The following is a 25,192-nucleotide window of genomic DNA, read 5'->3' as shown; positions in this document are numbered from 1 at the left end:
CACATTCCTCCAACCTGCATATTTGCAGTAATTTGGAAGGTAAAGCTATAGGTTAGATTAGATACAGATTATTTGTTGTTATTTCCTTCCCCCTTTCCCTTCCCTTCATTTCCCTTCCCTTCCTTCCCTGTTTTCTTTCATTCCTTTCTTCCTCCTTCTCACCCCTCCCTCCTTCATTTCTTCTTTCTTTTCTTTTTATAGGAACACTAATTCACCTAGGAAGGTGCTTGTGTCTGACTGTCCTATGCTTAGCAATTGAGCAGGATTTTCAGGACGTATTATTCTGATCCTTATATCATAAGTTCCCCATCTTCTCCCCCTTCATAGCTTTATGTTTAGTGTTTTCAGTTGCTCATTTCTATTTTGATCCATTAGGTTACTTATAAAATTCTAACATTCCTCTGCTTTTATTATAGTTTTTCTAGAAAGATCTTTGACCCATCAAAATTTTGTACCCTCCATTCTTAACATAATTCTCACCCATGAATCTTTTTACTCTTTCTTTTCTGGCGAGGCAAAGGAAGCAATGAAAAGGGATGTGGGAGCTGCCTCCTAGTACTTCCTCAATGAGATCGTAAGGGTTGACGGAAATTTTGACAGGATTTCCTTTCAATATGGGCCAAGTTTTTGTTCTTTTAACATTTTGAGGTTAACAGCCAATCTTATGAGCCACAAGATTGGAGCTGCCCTCTTGAGGGAGGAGATTAACAGAGGAAATTGCCTTATTGTTTCTGTGCTTCTCCTCCAAACCCACCCTAGTGTCTTTGTGTACCCTCTTGGATCATGCAAGACATTGACATTTTCCTCCAGAAAGCTCTGAAAAAGACAGAATAAAACACTGATTAACTACAAGGCCATGTAGCACTTGAGGACTCCTGCTCTAATTTTATTCTTAAATTCTATCCAGCAACATCCTTCCATATAATCTATCTGATATTTTACAATGAGCTCAAATGTTATCAAACAATGTAAGGCAGGTAACATAAAAAATGCCTGAAGCATGAGAGTTCTTTCTATTATTGAGTTCTCAGGAAGAAATTAAATTATAATATGCAATGATCTGTTTTTAAAATTCTATTTCCTGTCTATGCTTCTGTCTGAATATTTTCCATCAATCTATTTCATTTCATTAATCCTACATTGTACTGCATACAATTTGCCATTAAACCCATCCATTGAATTCTTAATTTCAGAGATTATGTTTTTTCATTTATAGAAGTATACGTGATTCTTTTTATTAATTCTACTATTTCAGTGAGTTTCGTTGTCTTTCAAATCTATTTTGTCTACCTCTTTCTATATATTCCAGAACTGAATAATCATAGGTATTTTAAAGTTTTTATCTGTCCTTCTAATATCTGAATTACCTTTGGATCTGCTTCTATTGTCTGTCATTTCCTTCATGCCTATTGGTCATGTGATCCTATCTTCTTGCATGTCTATTAATTTTTTATTGAATAACAGAAATTGCATACGGAAAGATCAAAGAGGATCCTTTGATAGGCTTACCTTTTCTTCAGCCACGAAAATAGACTTGGGAATGTATTTCTTTAAATTGTAAATAGAAACTGGACTGGGCTGAGACTAGGTTACAGTTTTGGTGCAATGTAGTTTATCTCTGATTTTCCTTTGTTACTGATAGTTAGAGCTTATTTTACATATACGTACACATATTTGTGTCTAAACGTAAGTATATTATATCATATATATTTGCGTTTATATATTTTGTAGACGGTACATGATGAATCCTGTTTCTATCCCAACTAACATCTCTGCCCTTAGCTGGAGTATCTGGTGCACTTATATTTAATGTAAGTATTGATATGGTTAGGTTGAAGTCTACTGTCTTGCTATTTTTTAATTTGTCTCTTCTTTTTTGTATCTTTGTTGTTTCTTTTGTGTTTCCTATTAGAAGAATAAAATATTTTTAATATTACTTACTTCCTCTATTGTGGATTCTTAGCTATATTTTTAAATTCTTTTTATTTTATAGTAATTTTCTAGGGCTACAAATATCTTACCTCAAGTATCAAAAATTATTTAGAGTCAATTATGTTTCTTTTTTATTTAACACCTAAATTTTTCCTTTCCCTACTGTCATCTTTTCTCTTCTCATTTCATACTTGATACTTTGTATTTTTCACTTCCCACTTCTTCTATCTTCAAAATATAATAACATTATAACAGTATTATGCCATTTACTCACTCTAACTTCTGTTCTATTGCTGTCAAAACTTGTGCTTTTAAATGTATTATAAACCCCAGTTTACATTGTAAATATTTTTACTTTAGTCAGTTGTCCTTTAAGAAAATTACAGTAAGAAAAAAATAGTCTTCTATAGATTCCTACTTATTTACCAATACCATGCTTGTCATTTCTTCCTAAAGATAAGAGTGTTCATCTGATATCATTTTCCTCCAAACAAAAAACATTCTTTAGCATTTATTACAATGAAGGTGTGCTGAAGAGAAACTTTCTAAGCATTTATTTATCTGAAAATATCATAATTTAACTTTTTTAAGAAAGATGTTTTCACTGAACGTAGAAATGCCACTGGATGAAGGATTGCCACTTTTAATTTTAGCACTTCAGAGATGTTGTTCCATTATCTTTTCATTGCTACTGTTTCTGATAAAAAGTTCGCTGTAAGTCATATCATTGTTTCCTGTATGTAATATGTTTTCTTTATCCTCTGGTTCTTTTAAGATTTTCTCTTTCTTGCTGTTTTAAAGCAATTTGGCTATTCTGTGCCTAGGTGTAATTTTCTTTGTATTTATCATGCTTAGGAATTATTAATATTCTTGAATCTTATAATGTACTCTTTTTCATCAAATTCAGAAATTTTTAAGCATTATTTTTTCAAATATGTATTCCGCTCCATCTTCACTCTTCTTCTTATGAAACTCCAGTTACACGTATGTCACACAGCTCAATATTGTTGCACTGGTCACTGAGACTTCATTCATGTCTTTTCAATCTTATGACACTCTATTCTTCAGATCTATTTAAAGTTAATTATTTCTTCTATTATCTCCAATTTACTGTTAAGCTCAATGAGTAAACTTTACATTTCAGTTATTTTATTTCTTGGTTCTATAATTTCTTTTTTTAATTATACTTTCAGTTCTGGGATACATTTGCAGAATGTGCAGGTTTGTTACATAGGCATACACGTGCCATGGTGGTTTGCTGCACCCATCAACCCATCATCTACATTAGGTATCTCTCCTAATGCTATCCTTCCCCTAGCCCCCTACCCCCCTACCCCCTGACAGGCCCCAGTGTGTGATTTTCCCCTCCCTGTGACCATGTGTTCTCATTGATCAACTCCCACTTATCAGTGATAGTTTGTGGTGTATGGTTTTCTGCTCCTGTGTTAGTTTGCTGAGAATGATGGTTTTCAGCTTCATCCATGTCCCTGCAAAGGACATGAACTATGGCTGCATAGTATTCCATGGTGTATATGTGCCACATTTTCTTTATTCAGACTATCAATGATGGGCATTTGGGTTGGTTCCAAGTCTTTGCTATTGTGAACAGTGCTGCAGTAAACATACGTGTGCATATGTCTTTATAGGAGCATGATTCATAATCCTTTGGGTATATACCCAGTAATGGGATTGCTGGGTCAAATGGTGTTTCTAGTTCTAGATCCCTAAGGAATTGCCACATTGTCTTCCACAATGGTTGAACTAATTTACACTCTCAATAACAGTGTAAAAGCATTCCTATTTCTCCACATCCTCTCCAGCATCTGTTGTTTCCTGACTTTTTAGTGATCGCCATTCTAACTGGCATGAGATGGTATCTCATTATGGTTTTGATTTGCATTTCTGTAATGACCAGTGATGATGAGCTTTTTTTTTCATAAATTTCTTGGCCACAGAAATGTCTTCTTTTGAGAAGTGTCTGTTCATATCCTTCACCCATTTGTTGATGGGGTTGTTTTTTTTTTATAAATTTGTTTAAGTTATTTGTAGATTCTGGATATTAGCCCTTTTTCAGATGGATAGATTGCAAAAATTTTCTCCCATTCTGTAGGTTGTCTATTCACTCTGATGATAGTTTCTTTTGCTATGCAGAACTCTTTAGTTTAATTAGATCCCATTTGTCTATTTTGGCTTTTGTTGCCATTGCTTTTAGTGTTTTAGTCATGAAGACTTGCCCATGCCTATGTCCTAAATGGTATTGCCTAGGTTTTCTTCTAGGGCTTTTATGGTTTTAGGTTTTATGTCTAAGTCTTTAATCCATCTTGAGTTAATTTTTGTATAAGGTGTAATGATTTTTAATCCCACTTCTCTGTTGGAGTTTCCTTCTTCACTAAACTGTGTTTTTCTTTTAACTCTAAACATACCAAAATAGCTGCTTTCACATTTTTACCTATTAAATCCAGCATTTGGTTTTATTACTTTCCTATTGCTGCTATAACAAATTACCACAAATATAGTGACCTAAAACAACACAATTTTATTCTCTTTCAGAAGTCAGAAGTCTTAAATCAATTTCACATGGCTAAAGTCAAGGAGTTGGTAGACCTGCATTACCTCTGGAGGCACTGGAGGTGACTCCATTTCCTTGCATTTTCCAGCTGCTAGAGACCACCTGCATTCTTTAGCTCATGGTCCCTTCACCTATCTTCAGAGCTGGTAGCATGGCATTTTAAAATTTCTCTGATCTCCACTTCTAATTGAACATCTCTCTCTGATGCTGATTCTTCAGTTTTCATTTTGTTGTAACTCCCGTGATTACACTGGGCCCACCCAGATAATCCAGAATAATCTCCTCATCTCAAAACCCATAACTTAATTACATCTGCAAAGTCTTTTTTGCCATGTAACGTAACATGTTCATAGGTTCCAGGGATTAGAATGTGGACATTTTGAGAAGGTTAGTATTCAGTGTACCACAGTCGGTCACTTTAAAGTCATTTTCTAATGATTTTTTTCCCCTTAGCTATGGCACATGTTTTTCTGTTTCATGTATCTACCAACTTTTTACTGATATTATAAATAAATCATTGTAGAGATTCTATTATTATCCCAAAGACTTGGGGTTTTTTTCCTAGTAGACAGATAAATTACTTGCTAATCACCTTGAAACTGTGTTGGCTTAGTTTTGTGATTTTTAGGAACATATTTTGTGAGAAGTCCAAGATGTTTACCAAGCTCTTCTAATACAGTAAGACCCAATTACCAAATTCAATTTCTCCTGTGGTCTTGCTTAGACTTGGTTTTAGCCTTTTTTTTTCCCCAAAGAATCTAGATTAGGGCTTACTCTGGGGCATGGTCTTTGCTTTCTGCTGCCTCAGCTAGATGAGTTAGTAAGGTGGTAATGAGATAGTTTTTCCTTGGTGTCGGCTAGAACTCCAATGTTCTTGATCATTGCTTAATCACTGCTATCTCTGTTCCTGTAGCTTCTTTCTGATTATCCTTAAGTCATCTCTCCCAGCAAACACAGCCCTTGGCACAGAACTCAGAGAATTTTTCCCTCTTCTGACCATGCTTCCCTCTGCCTTGGTGCCCTGCTTTAAATCTTTCAGACACTTCATGTTGAACACCAACCTCTGCCTCCTCAGCTCAAAGGGACCATTGTCTTCTGTTTCTATTCCAGATTTTTGTGCTGTGGTCAGGAAATTATGCCAGACCATGAGCCAGAGAGGTGGGATGATTGTAGGGCTCACAATATTGCTCTATCTGTCATCCCATGCCTGGAAACATTTGATTAATGTATTTGATCTAGTTTCATTGTTACCAGTGGGAGAGGCTCTCCCGTATATTCCACTGTGATCTATTCTAGGTGAGGGAGCAGACGCTATGTGGAATGCCTCCTGCCTTTCCCATTAATGCTGTTTACTATTTATCCTTCTAAAGTGTGAGATACTTCAATTTAAATATGGCAGTTTAACCATGACTCTTCTCCCCTAAAATGATACTAAAATAATAATGGGAATATTGATATGAACAGGAGGCAGGAGAGCAGGGTCGCTGTCAAGGGCTCCACCCTTAAGCTTGGACCCATGGCCCTAAATGAGAACAGCCATTCCCATTTTCATGTCCAAATATTTCTTTTTCCAATGCCACCCTGGCCTGCCATGGCCCCCAGTCCTGTAGCCATACAAATCCCAAACCCCCAGCTCCATGAGTAGAAGAGCAGAAAGGCAACAGAGCAACACAGCAGAGAAGGGGGAAGAGAGGAGCATCTTAACATTGAGGGGGTTGGAGGGGAGATTGACCGCCAGATGGTCAAACTTATGGGGAAGATCATCCTCCCACTCCATCCCCTTTCCAGCTCCCCATCCATCCCACTGAGAGCCAACTCCATCACTTAATAAAATCCCACGTTCACCATCCTTCAAGTCCATGTGACCTGATTCTTCCTGGATGCCGGATAAGCACCTGACTACCACAAGGGCAGAGTTTAAAAGGCTGTCACCCTTACTCTCCACTGAGCTGGTTTAACACTTGGCTGTCCATGGATGGCAACTACTAAGAGAACATTAATTGTAACACACCCTAGATGCTACTGTAGGGCCGGAACCCAAAAGCACTTGCCCTGGCTCTTGCGCCTGCCCATCTGCATGCTCCCCATCCTTTAAGTGGTTGGAGCATGTGGCAGCTGAGCAAACAAGCCACAACCCTGTCATAAGTCCCACAAGGGGGTCAGGGAACTCTCCCATTTCAATGTAACTGTAAAGATATTGAAAGCTAAAAGCTTACGGATAAATGGTGAAACAAAAGGGACCCAAAGCTGGTAGTGGAGAGAACCCAGAGACAGAGTAGTACATTCTGCTTAACTCCAAAATGTTCAGGAATTAGGGCTGCCAGTTACGTCTGAAAGAGGATTATCAGTAGACCTGACAATAGGAAGTTTCATGTAAAGCCTGAACAAAAAGCAATTACGCCCCTAGATATCATCCCTTTTCCTGTGCAAACCAATAATTACCTCTCTTCTACACCAGGAGAATTCTTGGCTTTTCATTCTGGAGTGGTTGAAAGAAGGAGCAGAAAGATTCTTGACCTGAGGACAATACATATAGTCAAAGGAACGGTAAAAGTGAGTTCCTAAATTTTGGATAGAAACACTTGGCTCTGATAACAGTGGCAGCTCATACTTACCTTTCCTGCCAGAATATTGTAGCATTCTTCTCTAGGGAAATGGAAACTACAGCAATGATAGATACAACTTATATAGCACTAGTGATGTGTTGGGCTGTGTTTTAACTGCTCTCTTTATGAATGCACAGTCTGACTCCAGAGCCCATGTATAGAACCACTACACTATGCTGCTTTTCACAAAAAGAGAAACTATTTAGATACCAACAGTTGAGGAACAGCTCAGCCTGCCCACCCCACAATGGCACCCACCAGTTGACCTGCCTTGCCAACTCAGCTTCTTAGTGCCATACTCTTAAATATCAGCATGGACAGTCATGAATAACACAGCAACTGGGGAAAGTCGACAACAGGAATCAGACTCCAAAATGATCTGACAAGAAAAATTAAAAACAAAGCACTCAGAGAAACAAAAACCCTGTAGTTAACATAAGAAAATTTCAAAAAACCAACAAGACTCTCAGAGACATCCTTAAAACAGACCAGGAGGCTCTAAAAGAATGAATTTTAAAGAACAAAAAAGAGCTTAGTTATCAAGCCATGGTAGTTCAGTGGGGTTATTTCTAATGCCCTCCACTAACTGCCTACAACATGAGGTTTGCACCAGGGAACTGGGGGGTACTCCTGGCATCCCCTTTCCATTTATTTTAACTGTTTGATATTTAGAAGAAAGTCTTAGAGGCTAGTACTATGAGGCCAGAATTATTTGCTGATTTTAGTTCAGGTGAAGCATTCTTTCATTTTAATTTTATATGCATTTCAGAGGTTTTAGAGGAGATTTTTTTAAAAGTGCACCTAAACCACTTGGTTTCTTAGAGTTGCTATATGTCTTCTTTCTTATTCTGTCTCTGCATATTATATGACATATGAACATATTTTCTATGATTACATAGTAACAATTTGTTTTCCATAGTTTAGAAATATTCCTATAGCCTGAACACATTTTCTTTCTGAAAATGCTTGCTAATACTACATTAATGCTTGTAAATAATTTTTATTAATCACAATAGCCTCCACAACATTTGAAAAATGAAACACAGATGCAGAAAATATTATTTATTTAGTATATTTATTTGTTGAGCACAGAAACTTATAAAACAGAGGAATGCATAACTTATGTGTTTAGGATCACAATAACAGCTTAACGTCTATTTGGGTAAACTAACACCAACATCTTTTGAACCCCGACTATGTGCAAAGTACTGTGCTATACCCTTGAGATATAAATCTTAATAATGAAACAGTACTACTTTCAAAAATACCGCATTCTTGGAAACTAACTGCATTATTCATATGTGCCTTTTAGGTTGAATGTTTGTTATGCTACATTTACTTATCAAAAGTCAGTGAAATGTTTGTCTAGTTCTTTTTGCCATTACCAGTTATCATTATCTATTTGTATTTTAAGGAGTGCACCCAAAGGATGCATTTCAGGAACTTATGTAACTATCTAAATCTCTCTCACCAACAACCCTAAAGTGTATTCTAAGTATACACAAATATCCTGGGGTGCTCATTGTACATGGCTAAATGCCCCATTTATCTGTTTAAACCCTCTAGGAGATGAACAGTAAGACAGTATTTGGTATTACATACTTAGTATTATCTCATTATCAGAGGCAACACTGTAAATATATGAATCTTACACCAAGAAAGCCAAAAAATCTACATATGCACCATAAGAGATGGTCAAACCACAAGCCATCTTTTTCCCAAACATTTTCTGATTTACATAGTCTGTCAAAAAGTTTAAATAACAGTGCTCTTTTTTTTAATTTAAATTCAGGGGTAAAGCCAGACAGCATTCATATTAAACAATTAAAACCAGTCCAATATTAAATCCCCTATTCAAGTTTTAACCATTTGTGAAAGCACTGATAAAGTTCAGTTTTTGTGGCTCTTGCTCTAACTGCTTAGCTCAGAGTGGGCAGTTCCATCTTTTGTTGTTTGTATTCTTGAAGCACTTGGGCAATTTATCATACAGGACTTGGATTATCACTCTTCTATGTCAATGTGTTTTTTTTTTCCTTGCGAGATTATGAACTTCTCCAACACATGGTCACATATTTATTTGTGGTCCCAATAATACACTAGAAGTTATGACACAGAACAACAGCAAAAAATGAGCCTCTTTTAGAATGAGAAATATCTGCCTTTTAAATCCCAATTCTTACCTGACCAATAGCTGAGTACAGAAAATTCACGCCTAAATTGAATCTTTGTATTGCCTTTGATGATGAGAGAAAAGACTTATGTTTCTGGCAACATGTTAGATTAAATCCATTGCACAACCTGCCAGTTGAAAACAATGAAAATGGCTAAGTAAAATCTTCTCATAAACCCCTATAAAAATGCTCACTGAGCTAAGAAACTAAAGAATCCACAAAGGGAAAAAATAAATATAAAGGTGAGAAATCTGGAAGTCAGTAGGCAGTAAAAGCACCAATTTTCCCAATAGTCTCTTCAAAATCCTGGTGGGTTTTTCACCTACATCTTGATATCTGTGTTGGGATGTGTAGGATGATCATACACCCTGGTTTTCCCAGGATAGTACTAGTTAATGCCAGTTGCCCTGGTATAATTATTAATAGTACCTACTTCTATCCTCAAAAGCATCTGGAAGTGTGACTTTCTTAAACATGTCCTTTCTCCCATGTTTAGTGTGACTATATATAGTGTGATATATAGTCACACTAAACTATATATAGTGTGATATATAGTCACACTAAACATGGGAGAAAGGACATGAGGTATGCAATTCAACAAAGGTGGGGATTGTAATAGTAGACTCTTGCAAAACTCTGAATGTCAATAGGCCATGTTCTCCACGTTAGGGTGAACAATAAATAAGGTTGGGGAAGAGAAGGGGGCAGCATGTAAAATAACCTGCATTGACTTTGACACTGCATAGAGGGAAAATAAATTTGCCCCTGAGAAATCATAGTCAGCATCAAGCTTACATGTCAACTTGTTGTTACTTGCATGTTAAAAATTGAAGCTCGAGTGGGGAATTAATTTTAAAGTGATTTCCAGATGGGCAATACCACCAGGCAACTGGCAGAAGCATACGGAAATCTCTTTAAGAGATCACAAATTTAACACAGGTCTCAAAGGGCTCCTATTGGTTAAGTTTCCAAGTATAGTGAGAAACTCACATTAAAAAGGAAATCACAAGAAATGCCAAGAAAAAGGCACAGTGAGAATTAGAATTAGAACCTCAAAGATTTCACAGATGAGAAAGATCTGAAACTGATTGTAATAGGATGTTTATTTTATTTCAAAAAATAAAAGAGAGGCTTGAAATGAGCAATGAAAATGAGACTATTAAGAATGACTAAACTTTAAAAGAGACTTCTAAAAATAACAAGTATAATAAATTAAAATTTAAAAAAATAATGGATTGGTAAAACAGGAGATTAGATACAGCAAAGAGAGAATTAATGAACTGGAAGCAAGATCCAAAAACACTATCTGGAATACAACCCAAAGGAAAAAGAAACAAGAAAATGAAAAATATGAATGCTAGACCTGCAGTAGAGAGCGAGAAGATCCAATATATATGTGAGCAGATTTTCAGAAAGAGATAGAAAAGAATGGAGGAAAAAGCAACATTTGAAGAGAGATTGGCTGATAATTTTCAAGAATTTTTGAAAGCTCCTAAGCCCCCATGTTGTAAGTCCAATGTATACAGGCAGGGTAAATCAAAACAAATTGACAACTAGACACATCAGATGAAACTGCAGATCATCAAAGACATATCAGAAAGTCAGCCAGAGAGAAATGAAAAATCTCCTACAGAGAAGGATCTGTAAGACTGAAAGCTGACTTTTTTCCTTTTTTCAAAATTTTATTTTATTTTACTTTAAGTTCTGGTATACATGTCCAGAACATGCAGGTTTGTTACACAGGTAAACGTGTGCCATGCTGGTTTGCTGCATCTATCAACCTGTCAGCTAGGTATTAAGCCCCACATGCATCAGCCATTTGTCCTCATGTTCACCCGTCACTCCCTGCTCCCTAACAGGCCTCAGTGTGTGTTGTTCCCCTCCCCTCCCTGTGTCCATGTGTTCGCATTGTTCAACTCCCACTTATGAGTGAGAACACGCAGTGTTTGCTTTTCTGTTCCTGTGTTAGTTTGCTGAGGATGATGGCTTCCCAGCTTCATCCGTGTCCCTGCAAAGGACATGATCTCAAAATTGCAAAATATAAATCATAATCACAAAAATATAAGTCATAAAAAAGTGAAATATTATCTTTAGTATGTTGAAAGAAAATAGTTGTTTACCAAGAATTCCATATCTAGAAAAAGTAGCTTTTGAAAATAAAGGGGAAATGATGACCTTTAGAGGTAAAGAAGAGATAAAATGGTTCACCACTGAAAGACTTTCACAAAAGAAAATTCTAAGGAATGTGCTTCAGGAAGAAGGGCAATCATGTCAAATGGATGGTCTTAGAGACAAGAAGAAATAGTGAGGGCAGTGATGGTTGTAATTGTTACAGGTAGTAAGACAGGCATAAGTGGGGCAGGAGAGGGCTCCCCCCAGCCACCCACCAGGAATGTCAGGTGATCATCAGTTGATGGTTCAGGAGTTATCATATTGCCTCTCTAAAAGTGATAACTTAGCAGCCAGCACCAGGGAGAGACAATCTTCTGATGGCCCACAGCTGTCACACTAAAGTGTTAATTGAACACAGGCACCAGGGAGAGGCAACTTTCCAAACAGAGAAAACACTTCCTCAACACGGTGTGCATGCTCACCAAGCATAAAGAGGGCACTATGCATGCAGGCAGCGCAGCCTAAGGGAAGCATCATGGGAAAGGGGCACAAGAAGCCAGAGGTGGGCCAGAACATAAAGTCCTAGGATCAAGGTTAAGCACTGCATTTTCCCTTCCAGTTTCCTTCCTGAGTCTCCTCCAGGTGTACTTCCCTTTCTTTCCTGCTCTAAAGCTTTTTAATAAACTCCTTTGAATAAGCTTTTTAATAACTCCTGCTCTGATACTTGCCTCAGTTTTCTTTTCTGCCTTATGCCCCTCAGTTGAATTCTTTCTTCTGAGGAGGCATGAATTGTGGCTGGCGCACACACGTACGGATTTGCTGCCAAGTAACTCAGATACCTTCTACCCCTAACATAATGATCTAGGTAAAGCTAAACAAAATTGAGTGTGTAAAACAATAATTATAATGTCTAGTTTGCAGCTTTAAGAAACAAGGCAAAACCTAAACACTGAGAACTATTGATATGGCTTCAATGACTGAAAAAACACCAGGGTCCTTTGCCTTGTGATGATTTAGATAAAATGACACAGACACAAGTAGAGTGGTTTTAAGGAGCAGAGAGTTTAACAGGCAAGAAAGAAGAAAGAAGCTCTCCAGTACAGAGACAGAGGGAAGGGGGCTCTAAGCCAAGAGAGGAAACCCTGAGTGTGGCAGAAAACAGTCAATTATATTAGGAGGCTGGAGGAGGCAGTGTCTGATTTGCATAGGGCCCAGCGGATTGGTTTGACCAGGTATGTCATTCACATAGCCTGCAAAAAAACTGGCCATCCCACCCTAGCCTTTTAATATGCAAATGCAGGGCACCATGATGTCCTGCACATGTGGGGTTATCTGGGGGTGGCTATGACCCTCAGCAGATGGGGTGACAAGGAGAAGAGGGAGGGAATCACCATAGTGGATGGACCCAGTTTCTTATGGCCAGCATTTGCATATCAAAGCCTGCCGGTCTGACCCTTCCAACTGCTTTTCTGCTACACAAGAAATGTTTCTGGAGCTGCCTTAAAAGAAAGAAAACCTTTCCAAGGACCCCTTATCCACTCTATCTGCCTAAAATAATTTCTTAATAACTCCTATATTTCCCCCGGAGGAGATGTCATCCTCACTACTGTTAGGGGGCTTTGGGCCACAACTCTTTCTGGCTACTTCCTGCCGCAAACAGGCGTCCAGTGGGAACAGCAGCTAGGGCTCCTCCTGGGGTCGATCTAAGGGTCCTTGGCAGAATGTTATGTCTATAGGTGGTTCTGTTTGCAGCCCCATTTGGCGTTTGATTGCTTCTAGACAAGATGAAACAATTCGAGTTACAATATTGAGTATACAAGATCCAAATATTAATGCAAGGCATATAAGCAAGAGGGGGCTTAATAAAAGAGCTAAACAATTCCATAAAGAAGACTGGAATTCATTTAACAGCCACTTGGGGCTGAAGCCTGCATTTTCTCTTAGCCTGTCAATAATTTTGATTTGATCTTTAAGTACCTGTAGATTTTCCTCTACTTTACTAGAGGTGTTAATCCAGAAGCAGCATGTTTAATTTAAAAGTGCACAGGTGCCTCCTACTTCAGCTGTAAGGACATCTTAGGCCCATCTATTTTGTGCTACTACTGAGGCTAAAGAGTCTATACATTGTTGTTGTGCCTCTATGGCACCTACAATTGCCTTCCATCCTCATTGCATCATAATGGAGATATTAAGTACTGATGTTTCAAAGAGAGGGATGCTCGTAAACTGGAATAGACCTCTGGCTATGGAATTTTCCATCCATGGTTTTTCCGAGATGGGATTGTCATATGCATGCCCTCCTCAGTCTGCCCTTTCAGTTAAATCTACATATTAGGGTATAGATATGATAGCACTCTTTGTCCGACATATTAGAGATAGTGTAGTTTCTAGAAAAGAGCCTAAGTTAGGGATGCCCCCAGATGATGCTGCCTTCTCAGTAGAATTTAAAAATAATAAGTGGGAAACTACTGCTCCTATAGTACAGGTTCCCTTCCAATGCCTTGGGAGGATTAGGAGTCCAGGAGCCACACAAAAAAATATAGCCCCATTCCTTGTAGGGATGATCCTAAGTTGTGCCTTGTGAGAGACACCAGCAGATTTTTCTCATATCTTAGAAGTTTCCCTTCTTTACATGTAATAGGGGCATCCTTGGGATCAGGACATCCATATTTAAGATAGTCATTTACAATGCCGTTTGGAATTTGACAAGCCAAGTGAGAAGGGTCCACCTGACAAATGAAGTTTTGAAAAATTAGAGACATAATATGCCCTGGCCAATATCTCAGATGATCCTTGTGGCAAGGGCTGTTAGTCCAGATGTCTCCAGTTTGCCCACAGATCTGTAAGCAGCTACTATTAGCAAACATCATACAAGGGTCTGGAATTCCATGAGGGGGCATGTTTGGAAAGGTCCCTGTGTCATTCTTTACATTATAGTCAAGGTGGTTGCTTAGAGCATGGTACTCCCATCGGGACTTCCAACCAGAAGGAAAGACTAGATTCTGAAAGCTCCCCACTAGGCCTTCTGATCCTTTTAGATCACCCTTGTTGCACTCTCCTCCCCCACATCTTTGAAATATCAGCAATTACAAGTGTGATGTTACGATATCTGGGATCTCCCAAGTATGGCCCTTTCTCACTGCTTTTTAAGCAGAGGGAGGCATTATGCAGTCAACTTTTCCCAGCCTGAGGGTGTGGGGAGAGTGTTCTTTGGCACTGGAAGCAGAGTGTTCTCCTGAGAGGAGTTAGTTACACAGTTGAAAGTGCTCCCATACCGTGTCCCATCAGGTATCTCCTGCAGAGCTAAGAGTGAAGTGGGGAGAGTAGGATATACTGGAGATAACAGAGCTGGAGTAGCTGATGGTACAACTGGAGGGGGACTGGAAGGGTTATGACATTCAATAGCTGTCTTAGATTGCTCTTCTGGAACCTCCTTCAGCTCTGGGGAACTATTCCCTGTGGGCTTGCCTGCCATGGCTGCTAAAAGAACTGGGTTGATTGTACAGAGCTTGTAAAGGTCTGGGCTGTCTCATAGGGCAAAGGCAGTCTGCACATAGTGGACCTCAATCCATTTGCCCTTCTGCCTGCAGAAAAGATCCAACTGTTGGATAATATTAAAATCAAGGCTTCCCCCAACGGGCTAGGTTTGTCTGTCCCCAAGATGGTAAGAAGGCCGTGCCCTTGTGCAATACAATATGAAGGCCTTTTTCTTCCAAGTCTCAGAATCAAAGGAGTCCCAGTGCTTTAAAATACACTCCAGGAGAGTGCATGCTGAAGACAATCTGTTACCCATGTAGAAAGAGAAGTGAGAATAAAGGTGTCCTTTTAGTCTCCTTGCTTTCTGTGTGTGACCCAGGGTGGAGAAGAAAACAATGGGGGTGTCCCCCCAATTATTCCTGGGTCCTGGCACCCTGTTAAATATGCTGTCCATGACTCTAGGTGTGATCCTCTAAGCCATAGCACCAGAGGAACTAGACTTTTGAGACCTAGTCACGCTTACTCAAGCAGTCCTAATCCTCTGCCTATTATTTCCCTTTGACCTCCTAGACTTGTGTGACCTGTGTGCCTCCCTAAAAATAAAATGGATCTCAGGAAAAACTGTATAATTGGACAAGGCCCCTTTAATGGCAAGGCATGCTAGATTGAACTCTATATCCTGCTATTATGGCCCATGCTAAAGCATTTACCCTTAGAAAAATGGTTCCAGTTAACTTCTGGACTTAAAATGCCCTTACTAGTTAAGTACTGTCTTAATCCGAGACAGAATAGGTACCTTAAAGGAACGCAGGAACCTAATGGCGGTTTTCCTGCTGAGGGGACGATATTGAGACTAAAATTTGGCTACGGAAGACATTTAACTCCTAACTGTTGAGAGTAGAATTTTCCCGTTCATGGAAGAGGCTTAGAGCCTGATTTCTAGTGGTGCAAAAGGAAGCTCATGTTACCATAAAAAAATAAAATAAAATAGCCTCATAGCCTCATGAAGAGGATTTCTATTTCCAGTAGGTGGCGATGTTGGCTTAGAAATACTATGTGCTCGCCAGGGTGGGGGTGGGGCGTGGCGGCGGGGGAGTGGGGGGAGGTAGGGGGAGAGAGAGCGAGAGAGACACTGTGGGTAAGGGGAACAGAAGATTGGAACAGCATTCCTGAGCTACACTCCCGGTTACTAAATTCCCACACATTTGACACAGAGAGAGTAAGAGACTGCAGATAGGAAAAGGAAGGAGCGTTTTGGGACAGGATAGCTGGGGATTCTCTGCCAATACCCGAAATGGGCTGTTGGAGGCTAGGTTCGGTCCAGAAGCCTTTGGGTAACTCCAGGGGGTGCCCTGGCCAGAAATTCTCAGTTGCCTCAGAACTTTTTCCGGCCATGGTGAGGTTTTCCCACAAAAGGAAACTGATTCAAAACATGGCCAACATTCCTGATGACCTGTGGGTATTTGGGGGTTCTCCATGTTCTCACCAGCAAGTCTGTCATCTGAGTCTTTAGAACAGCAGGCACGATCAGCCTATTTAACCAGCTGATGAGTGCCCATTGATTGAATTGATTTGATTTGATTTTAAAATAGAGGCTAAGATCACCTCAGAATGATAAAACAGATTTTAAGCTCACTCCCATGCTTACCACGCTGTACCTTGGTTTCCCAGCCAATGCACTAAAATGATATGGCTCTGATGACTGGAGGAACACCAGGGTCGTTTGCCTCGTGGTGATTTAGATAAAATGACGCAGACACACGTGGGATGGTTTGAAGGAGTGGAGAGTTTAATAGGCAAAAAAGAAGAAAGAAGCTCCCCCGTACAGAGACATAGGGAAGGGTGCTCCAGGCTGAGAGAGGAAACTCCGAGAGGTGGAAACAGTCAGTTATATTAGGAGGCTGGAGAAAGTGACGTCTGATTTGCATAGGGCCGAGGGGATTGGTTTGACCAGGTATGTCATTCACGCAGCCCACAAAAAAACTGGCCCTCCCACCCTTGCCTTTTAATAACCAGGGTGCCATGGTGTCCTGCAAAGTGAGGTTATCTGGGGGCGGCCATGATGCTTAGTACACAGGGTGACAAGGAGAAGAGGGCGGTAATTGCCATATTGGATGGACCCAGTTTCTAACGGCTGGTATTTGCATATTAAAGCTTGCTGGCCTGGCCCTTCAAGCCACTTTTCTGCTAGACAAGAAACATTTCTGGAGCTGGTTTAAAAGAAAAAAAAACCTTACCAAGGACCCCTTAAACTCTGTATCTGCCTAAAACAATTTCTTAATAACTCCTATAATACTATTAGCATTTACTTTGGGAGAAGTGATATTGTAATTAATACAGCAAGATCTTTACATTTGGGAAGAGAGTAGACACATTGACTAACTTTGGCTGTGTTAAATTTCAATGTGAGAACATCAAGGAAAAAAATCTCAAAAAATAAATTTAGAGAATTTAAAATCTAAGGCAATGGAAGGAAAATATGGAACAAGAAAAAGAGAGCATAGGAGGAGTAGCACAGAGGACATAGGTAAGTTAGTGTCAATATTATTTATCTTTAATTGGGTTAATAGATCACAAGTGTTTATTGTCTTAATAAACAAGCAAAGAAATAAATTAGGCAAAGGAAGACTTTGCATAGACCAGTGATGAGAATCTGTCGAGAACCAAGGAGTATTATTAATCTAATTCTGTTTACCTGAGAGTTTTAAAAGAAGAATAAATACATAAATGAATGAATAAATAAATATCAATTAACCCAAATGAAATCAAGAAAGAGGAGGGAAACAGAAGCATAAGAGACAAACAGAAGCCATAAAATAAGATAGAAGAATAAATACAAATATGTCAGTAATCACAATAAATGTAAAAACACTAAATGTTCCAGTTAAAAAATAAAGACTTTCAGACTACACCAAAAGTAGTATAATATATGCTCTTTTAAAGAGACAAATACAGAGTATAGACACATTGGTAGATTTTTGTCTGTAGATTTTAAGACACATTTAAAACAACTTACTAACTTATGAATAAATTTAAAAAATGGAACAGAGCTATAAGAACGAAAGAAATAGAATTAGAAATTTCAGATATTCCAGTTAAGAAACACTAAGTCTATATGAACATGCAAGTAACTTCTATCAAAGATGCAAAAAGAGTCAAATTTCAGTTTTCCATAAAATATTATGAATGGAAACATGGATAATAGGCTAGCTTTTAACAAAAGCTGGAAAAAGAACAGTAGAAGGAAGAAAAACTTACGAGTTTTTATTGTATTACATACAATAAAATAAACACATTCTTAGGCACTGATGTAAAAAGTCCTAAAAAAGAAAAAAAGAAAAACTAAATCAATAATGCATTTTTAGCAGAAAACAATACAACATACCTAAAATGAGTTTTTAATTTCAGGAATGTAAGATTGGTTAAATATTAAAATCAATTTATGTAATTCCCCTTATTCATGAACTAAACAAGAAAACAATATAAGCATCTCAATAAATAGGAAAAGATTAATAAATTTGACATACACATTTGATACAAACTCTTAGCAAACTAGAAATAGAAGAGAACCTCCTTAGCCTACCTATCTACCAAGGAACCTCTAATAAATATAGTACTTAATTGTAAATCATCAACAGCCTTTCCTTAATATCAGAAACAAAATGATGATGTTCACTATTGTTATTTTTATTCAGTGTTGTACAGAATTCCCTATCTTGGGGTCAGCAAACTGTGGCCCATTAACCCAATCTAGTTTACTCTCTGTTGTTATATGGCCCATGAACTAAATGATTTTTTCATTTTTAAATGGTTGGAAAACAATCAAAATAATATTTTTGACACATGAAAATTATACAAAATTTAAATTTAACTGTCCGTCAGTGATCTTTTATTTCCTTACATATCATCTATTTTGATACTATAACTACAGACTTGTATACCTGCAACAGATACTGTATGGACCACAAAGCCTATCTGGCCCCTTACAGGAAGAGCTTGAAGACCATTGCTTTGGTTGGCAGAAAGACAACAAATTAATTAGTTAAAAAGTTTGTTTTGCTTTGGTATAGTTTACATACAATAAAATTAATCAACTTTAAATGTACCATTAATTGTGTTTTGAAAAATATACACAGCTGTGTAGTCAGCACCACAATCATGATATAGAACATTTTTTATCAGTCTAAAAAGTTCTACGTGCTCTTTTTCTTTGAGTTCTCTTCCCTCACATCCAGTCCCTGAGGATCTCTGATCTGTTCTCTTCATTTTCTAAAATTTCCTATAATGGTATACTGTGTCATCTTGTTTTTGAACTTCTTCCACTTAGCATAAAGCTTCAGAGGTTTGTCAATTTTTTTTGCTGTGTCAGTGATTCTTTCCTTTTTGTTGATGATTAGTATTCCATTTGTGCAGAAATGACTGAATTTATTTATACATTTCACCATATGAAGGGAACAGGTAGTTTCCACTTTTTGGCTGTTATACATAAATCTTCTATAAATATTTGAGTACAAATCTTTGTGTGACTATATATTTTCCTTAGGGTAAATACCTAGAGATAAAATTGCTGGTTCATATGGTAAAGGTGTGTTTAGTTTTATTAGAAGCTGCCAAACTGCTTTCCAAGGTGGCTGTGCAATTTTCCATTCTCAACAGCAATGAATAAGCATTCTAGTTGCTTCATTCATTTGCCAGCAGGTGGTACTGTAATTTTTTTTAATGTTGCCATTCCAGTGGGTGTGTAGTGATAGCAGGTTGTTGTAATTTGCATTTACCTGATGACTAAAAATGCTGCATCTTTTTTATATGCACATTGACAATTTGCATATCTTCTTTTGTAAAGTTTGCCTAATTATAAAGGGGTTATCTGTCTTTTATTATTGAATCGTAAGTATTCTTTATATATTATGGATATAAGTCTTTTATTAGATATATAGTTTGCAAATATTTCCTCCCAGTTTGTGACTTGATATTCCATTTGTCTAAAAATGTCTTTTAAAGAGCAAAAGGTTTTAATTTTGATAAAGTTCAGTTGATAGTATAGTTTGTGCTTTTTGTTCCCTGTAAGAAATCTCTTTGCCTAGTCAATGGTCACAAATATTTTCCACTGTTTTCTTCTAGAAATCTTACAGTTTTAGCTTTTACATTTAATTACATTTAATCAGCTCTTACATTTAATTATCGATTTTGGGTTGATTTTTTGCATGCTGTGAGGTAAGTGTCAAAGGCCCTTATTTGGCATATGGATATCAAATTGTTACCGCAACAATTTACGTTATTTGTTTATCACTGAATTACCTAGTCATTTTTGTGAAAAATTAATGGTCTATAAGGGTCTATTTATTTAATTATAATGTATTTATTAACTGTCTATTATGTTCTATTATTTAATACATCTACTTTTAGTCTAACATGGCACTCACTACTGTAGTAATGAGTAGTGAGTGCGATGTAGTATGGTAAGTCATGAAATTACTTAACATCTTCCAGGTTTGTTCTTCTTTTTATAATTTGTTTTGAATAGTCTATGTCCTTTGGCTCTCCATATACATATTAGAATCATTTTATTAATTTCTCCAAAGAATGTGCTGACATTTTGGCTGAGATTGCATTTAACCAACAGGTCAAGTGAGAAGGAACGGTACCCTAGCAATATTTAGTCTTCTGACCCACAAACATGGTGTATCTTTCCATTTATTCAGGAATTCTTTAATTTCTTTCAGAAACTTTTTTGTAGTTTTCAGGATCCATGTCTATTACTCTATCCTGCCCAGAAATTGAAATGGCGAAAGTATAAGGCTGAAAGGCAGAAAAAAAATACAAAAGTTGTTAGACAGAAATAGCCAAGACATGTCGAAGAACATAATTGGGTGGAGGTAATCAAGCTCTACTACAGTTATGTGAATTTACAACCGTGCAGTGTTGGCATGGGGTTATGAAAATTAAACATTGCGAGGTAGTGGGAAGCCTAGGAGCTGATCCTCATGGATTTGGAAATTTGATTTATGATAGAGTAGTCACTGCAGGTATGTGTGGAAAGAATTGCTTACCAATAAATAGTGCTGGAAAGGCTGACCATTCATATGGAAATATAGATTCCCGTATCACAGCTTTTACACAATTAATTCTCAGAGGATTGATAACCTAAACGGAACTACGTAGTACTGATAAGAATATAAACTCTAAAACTGTGGTGTCTCAACACAATAAAAATTTATTATTCGTTTTTCTGAATCAGTGTAGGTGTTCCTGGTCAGAAGGTAGCTTTTGTCCACACAATGATTCGGGGACCCAAACTCCTTTCGACTCGTGGCTCCTCCACTGCCCAGCACCTCAGATGCTTCTTTTTCATCACCCTCTTCTTCTGTTCCAATGGCAATCACTGGTCCCTGTTCTCTCCATTGGTCCAGTTGTAGATATTTATTATATGGCTATTTAGGGACTAAAAGACAATTTATGTGGCTACTGTCCCCAACTTCAAAACATAAAGAAAAAGCAGATTAAAGATAACTGCAATATAAAATATCCTTCAGAAAAGAATAGGAGACAATAGTCAAATGAACTTCAAAATCCTGCCATATAGGCATTAGGAAGACTGCGTTCCCTAGCTACAGAGGAAGTTCCTTGATGAGACTCAAGTCCGTTCTCCAGGAGAAACTTCCTTTCCGCACTTCTCCACTCTCTCAGAGATTCTTAGTTTTTCTCCTCTAAGGCAGTTTCAAGCTTTCAGCAAGCATCAGAATCACCTGGAGGGCTTACAGCACACATGGCTGGGCCCCATCCCTAGCGTTTCTTATTCAGTAAGTCTGGGTAATGTGCATTTCTAACATTTTCCTGATTGATGGTGATGCTGCTAGCCTGGGGACTACATGTGAAGAGCCCCACTGCCTAAGAACCCATCTGAAATGAGCTTTGAGGGGTCTGCCCTCCTTGAGAGGGCTGGATCTTCACTGCCAGCTTCTTGCTGGGGCCGGTTTGGAGGCATGAGGACTATTTTATAATCACAGGCTTTTTAAAGCCAGATTGCAGTTTATTCAACAATATAATTCCCATGGACACAGTAGACTTCTCATCTATTCGATTTCAGTAAATCCCACGTATGAATAACTACATTCATTCTTCCCTCGACATAATTCTCAATCTGATTTATGTCTTTGCTTTTTGCTGCCTGTATCCCACCATTGGCTTTCTCAATGTAATGGCAGATACCTTGAGGCCATCTCATAAAATAACCTTGAATTGGAAAGAAACAACCTTAATTTGATCTTCGCCACAAGGCCTAATCCTTTTGTGTAACTGAGAATTCCTAATGAGTCTTTCTTGCTCTAAGTATTTTTTCATTCTAATTTTTAAATCATGGTTTAGGGTACAGAAATAGCTTTGCCAAATTTCTGGACTTTAAATTTCTGGACTCTCTAAATTTCTGGACTTTCTCCACTCCTTTCTATCTCTGCTCTCAAGACAACCACTTCTTGCTTGGACTTATCTTTTTCATTATATACCTTGAGATAAGAGTGAGTAGAAACCAACACATGGTAACATTTTTAGCTCTTCGCAACTACTTCCTGCAGAACTACATACCTACGAGGCATTTGATCTGCTTTCAGAATTACAGCAGGCACCATTTTATGCTACTGCATAACAGAGATCTCCATATTTCTGTCTTGCTTTATCTTTTTCCTTGCTTTCTATCACCCATCCACTATGTCAATGCCACATATTTTAGAATTTGTTAAAGTAGCTTTCCACTTGTAGGTACCAATTTCCACATTGGTTAGGGTAATACTACGTGATGAAATAAAATAGCCAAAAATTTAGTGGCTAACACAATAGAAATCCTTTTTTTTTTTTTTTTTTTTTTGCTCAAGTGGCTGCTGAATATGCGTGTTCCTGGTTGGCAGGTGTCTTAGGTAAGGCTGCTGCAATAAACTACCATGGACTGGGTGGCTTATGAATGACAGAAATTTACTTCTCACAGTTTTGGAGACTGGAAGCCTGCAATCAGGGTGCCAGCATGGTCGAGTTCTGGTGAAGACCTGCTTCTTAGTTCATAGAAAGTTATCTTCTTGCTGTTCTTTCTGGGGTCCCTTTTATCAGGGCACTAATCCCATTCAAGAGGGCTCTGCCCTCATGACCTAATCACTTTCCAAAGTCCCCACTTCTTAATACCATTGTATTGAGCGTTAGGATTTAAAATATAAATTTCGGAGGAACACAAACATTCAGTTTATAGTAGTGGGCTATTTACCTACACATAGTCATTCTAGCATCTATGTTCCTTCCACTTGTGGCTTCATCAGATCCTAGGATCCCAGAGTATTTGCTTCTTTGTGGATGGGGAAGGAGATAATTTATCACTTCTTATATAAGCATGACATCACGTCTACTCATATTCCATTAACAAGAACTAGTCACATGATCCCATCTAGATGCAAACAAGGGTTAACCAATCACTGACTGAGCAGCTTCTTCCTGACAATTCTATCTTCTGAAGAGAATAAGCACAAGCACTTGGTGGACAGTTAGCCTGCTTTACCACAGACCCAAAAGGGTGCAGTAACATTTTAGATGACATAGGACACTATTCTAAGAATCTAGGGGAAAAAGGATTTTTTAAACAAGCCACCAACCACATAAACCACAAATAAATTATTGATAAATTCAACTCCATGAAAACATTAAGAACTTCTATTCACCAAAATATACCATAAGGAGAGCAAAAGACAAGCCTCAAACCAGGAGAAGATATTTGCAATATAAACCCCTGACTTTACATATCTAGAAGATATAAAGGACTTACAAATGAATAAAAAGACAAATGGTTCAGTAGAAACTATAGGTAAAAATATATCAATACATACATGAAAAGTTGCTTAAACTCATTAGAATTCAGGGACACGCAAGATTGAGCTACAGAGAACTGCCATTTCATGTCTATCAGGTTGGTACATATTTAAAAGCTGGATAATATGAAGTATTTCTGAGGCAGTGTGGTGCAGTAAACATTTTTTACAGAGCTGTTAGGAAAGAACATTTACACGCCAATTTGGAAAACAGTTTGGCATTACCTCATAAAGGTAGTGGGTACAAGGGTATTTATTTTCTCATTATTCTTTTAAACTATGCACACACATACACACAACACATATATAATTTATTCCACAATATAAATATTTAAAACAACAATCTTTTGAGAATATGACATAAGAATTGTAGAAAAGGTGATTTGAAGTCATGCTGTAACCGCACTGGGCCTATTCTGTAACGCTTGATACCTCTTCTTCATTCTAGTTTCATATTTAGAACTGTTCCTTCCTCCCATCATCATATAAGTAATGGATAGCATAGCTTCTTAGATGAATATAAAAGAGCAGTTCCAAACCAATCCACCTGATCATCTTAATCTTCCAAGGGTTGATGAATAAGGAGGCGAGAGTGCCACGCCAAGATCTCTTTTCCATCTCACCCCCTAGTCCTCTGGAGGAAGCACACCTTCTGTTTATGTCAGAAGGGTTAATTAACAAGAGTTGGTGTCACTTCCAATAATTACTAGGAATTAAAATTTACAGAAGGCACAACGAGAGCCTGGCAGCTGTACCAAAATAAATCTGCCTCTGATCATGCAGCCGCAGCTGTTACATCTCAGAACATATTTTCCAAACCACCTTGGCTTTTTCAAAGCCCAAGCATGAGTATGACCAGATTCCCACAGAGTTCCTTGGACTTGAAAACAGGAAGATGGGCCCCACAAAACACCATATGGATCTACCCTCTGGCCTTCAAAATTGAGGGGACTCATTTTCCTTTTTTCGGAGGACTGAATTTCAAGTGTTTGCTGCCGCAGCCAGAATTTAAGGCCATACATAAACTCTTCTCTTTTAACTTTCAAATGGAAATAATGAATTATTATAATAAACTGTAATATGTAGCCTAAATGAGACAGATCCTCAAGCACAGAGAAATAGTTTGAAAAATAAAGTAGAGGTTTACACCTATCTTTGTGCAACATGAGGTGAAGTCATCCTAGAATCCCTTGGCATCCTAACGGCCCTCCAGAAACCACTTTCAATGTTAAACTGAGAGCACAACCACTCCTTTAAAAATCCTTAGGCAAAATTTTGCTTCCTAATCATACATCACCTTGACGCCAATGCCAGAAACAAAACAACCACTAGAGGGCAGAGAACCTTATTAGAAATAAAAGTGCCTCAAAGAATGGAAAGCTTGAAATGCCTTCTCAGCCATATATATTAATTGCTGCGAAAGACAACATGAGAGTGGGTTGTTTATAAAATCTCTTTCTATAAAACATGAGTCTTCCAACA

The 25,192-nt window shown here is 37.9% G+C and overlaps 1 long non-coding RNA gene across 1 annotated transcript in view; it reads left to right on the top strand.

Annotated features, from left to right (window-relative positions):
• Positions 1-25,192, top strand: part of LOC107967958 (uncharacterized) — a 42,623-nt gene that overhangs the window by 656 nt on the left and 16,775 nt on the right. The gene's annotated exons all lie outside the window — the stretch shown is intronic.

The sequence above is a fragment of the Pan troglodytes genome, chromosome 14 (genome assembly GCF_028858775.2).
Source record: "Pan troglodytes isolate AG18354 chromosome 14, NHGRI_mPanTro3-v2.0_pri, whole genome shotgun sequence".
Classification (NCBI taxonomy): domain Eukaryota; kingdom Metazoa; phylum Chordata; class Mammalia; order Primates; family Hominidae; genus Pan; species Pan troglodytes.
The sequence above is the reverse complement of the archived record's forward strand: the minus strand, read 5'-3'. Positions and strand labels throughout refer to the sequence as shown.